This window comes from Octopus bimaculoides, chromosome 29 (genome assembly GCF_001194135.2).
Source record: "Octopus bimaculoides isolate UCB-OBI-ISO-001 chromosome 29, ASM119413v2, whole genome shotgun sequence".
Classification (NCBI taxonomy): Eukaryota; Metazoa; Mollusca; class Cephalopoda; order Octopoda; family Octopodidae; genus Octopus; species Octopus bimaculoides.
In genome coordinates, this window is record NC_069009.1 from 4,079,048 (window position 1) to 4,081,687 (window position 2,640).

The 2,640-nt window shown below is 38.8% G+C and overlaps 1 protein-coding gene across 1 annotated transcript in view; it reads left to right on the plus strand.

Moving 5' to 3' along the window:
• The first annotated feature begins 1,378 nt into the window (after window positions 1-1,378).
• LOC106878254 (uncharacterized) overlaps window positions 1,379-2,640 on the plus strand; it is a 23,844-nt gene continuing 22,582 nt past the window's right edge. The window contains exon 1 of the mRNA XM_014927428.2: window positions 1,379-1,524. The gene's annotated coding sequence lies outside the window, so the exon portion shown is untranslated. The remainder of the gene's footprint in view (window positions 1,525-2,640) is intronic.

The following is a 2,640-nucleotide window of genomic DNA, read 5'->3' on the forward strand; positions in this document are numbered from 1 at the left end:
CTTTCTTCTATTCCCTGGCTTCTTCGATGCAGCATCAACGAGTGTCAGCGTCCGACTGACTGTCTTGTCAAATTCCCCTTTTTATACCTGCTGCTAGGCTCCAGCAGGCTGCCCCAGCAAGTTGTCACGTGACACTGTCTAAATTTCCCGATGCTAGGGTCCAGTAGGCAGCCCCAGCAAGTTGTCACATGACACTGTCTTGTTTGTGAATCTGTGTGTGTGTGTGAGTGTGTGCCCATTTCTTATACGTTGAATATATGAGGCCGTGATAGTTCAGGGGAACCGTTTAGTGAATGCATGTGTGTGTTTCTGTGCATGTGTAAAATCTGCCACTGTCCAAAGTGTGTGTTACTAGTTATGAATGCCTTTGAATGTGAGTGAGTGCCCATTTCTCAAAGTTGGAAAATATGTGTGAGTGACAAGGGGAAAATTTAGTGCAAAGATATGCATGCATATCATAATGTCTGTGTAACTCGGTCTGATTATCATGTACGGTGTCTACGTCTCCATTGCTACTGATTACCATCCTAGACTTTTTCTTCTTCTTCTTCTCATCCTCGTTCTTCTGCTACTATTTCTACTTCTATGATTTTCTTCTTCTTCTTCTTCTTCTTCTTCTTCTTCTTCTTCTTCTTCTTCTTCTTCTTCTTCTTCTTTTTTTTCATTTTCTTCTGCTGTTTTTTCTTTTCCTTCTTTCTGTTCTTCTTTGCTATACGTGAAACGTGATAGCTTGACAATTTATGTACCACATTGCAGAAATCACAATGAAAGTATATCTGAAGGGTAGTCTTACACTGTTGTACCGTTGAATTAGCAAAGAAGAGAACACATTCATTATCTGCATGCGATTAGACTCGGAAAGTTTGTGAGAAACCCATTGACCCAATTTGCTGACTTTTATGATGGCGCGCAGATGTCGATGAATGGTTGAATGACCAAATCCAAGCTTCTTTGCTAGTTCCTCAACATTTACAACCAGTGTTTTGAGGACGTCCTCATCGAGCTCTACAGATCATCCAAGACGATGTTCGTCTTCTTCGCTGTTGTTTCTGACTTCGAAGTGTTTTGTTGCCTTTTTAACATTCCTATTTAATATATTTTTCCTGACAATAATTCATTGAAAATCGATTCTATCTTTCGTGCGAACATTAACTCTGCCGGAGACTTTCCTGAACTGGTATTAGGATTGGCCGTTACTCTATATACCTTCAAGAATTTCGTTAGCGCATCATCATTATCTGCGTCATTTCTTACTTATTTTAACACTCGCTTGCAAGTATCAACGAATCTTTCTACAATCGTCATCAACATCATCAATGTCGCTATTATCTTCATGAAATTAATCTTTATCGTGATCTAATTTCCATCCCTTCTATAATCTAATTGTTTAGCCAAATTTCTGTCCCAAATATGGTCTATACAATTCCTTCTTAACTTAATTCTATGTTTTAGATTTTTGAGTTCTAATGATATCACGGAAATCAAGACAGACACCTTCCGAAATCTGTCCAGTTTAACAGATCTGTAAGTTGAATCATTCATTTTTATATTTCATTGACGATATATTTCTAAATATGTAACGTCTTCCCATCATTCATATTAAGCTACCTCACCCGTCTTTCTAAAGATGTGTTTTATTGGTTGTGAATCTGTGAGTGTACTCATTTATTAGATATGGGATATATGAGAGCATGATAACTTCAGGGGAACCATTTAGTGAATGCATGTGTATGTCTCTGTGTATGTGTGAAATTTTGTCTCTGTCTAAAATGTGTTATTTCTTGTAAATGACCGTGAATGTAAGTGAGGGTCCATTCCTGAGATTTGGGATATATGAGTGTGACAATTGAGGGGAATAGTTTAGCGCAAACGTCTTTATGTAAATGTGTGTGTATGTGTGTGCGCACCACGCGTGTAAGTGTGTGTGTGAGTGTCTGTTTGTGTATGGATGTTTGTAGAGGAGTGTATCAAAATGTGTTATTCGGTCTGTTTATCATGTGCGGTGTTTAAATCTCCAGCACCAATGATTACCATGCTAGACATTTCTTCTTCTTCTTCTTCTTCTTCTTCTTCTTCTTCTTCCATTTCTTTATTGCCCACAAGGGGCTAAACATATAGAGGGGGCAAACAAAGGGGTTAAGTCGATTACATCGACTCCTGTGCGTAACTGGTACTTAATTTATCGACCCCGAAAGGATGAAAGGCAAAGTCGACCTCAGCGGAATTTGAACTCAGAACGTAACGGCAGACGAAATACCGCGAAGCATTTCGCCCGTTATGCTAACGTTTCTGCCAGCTCGCCGCCTATCTTCTTCTTCTTCTTCTTCTTCTTCTCCTTCTTCTCCTTCTCCTTCTCCTTCTTCTTCTTCTATTTATTTTCTTCTTCTTTTTATCTTCCTCCTTTCCTTCTTTCATTTTTCTTTCCTTTCTTTTAATTCTCTTGGGGTATTTTACTTCTGTTTCACTCCGTCATCTTATTCTTCATTCGCTATTCATTCTTCTTCGTTTCAGCTTCTCCCAAATTTCTTCCTACTTCACCAGCTTTTATCTTTCGCATTCACGTTCCCCCGCCGACGTATTAATCTTTCGCTAATTGTTGCTGTTCTTGTTTTTCTTCTCTTTGTTTCTTTTTCTCTTCCT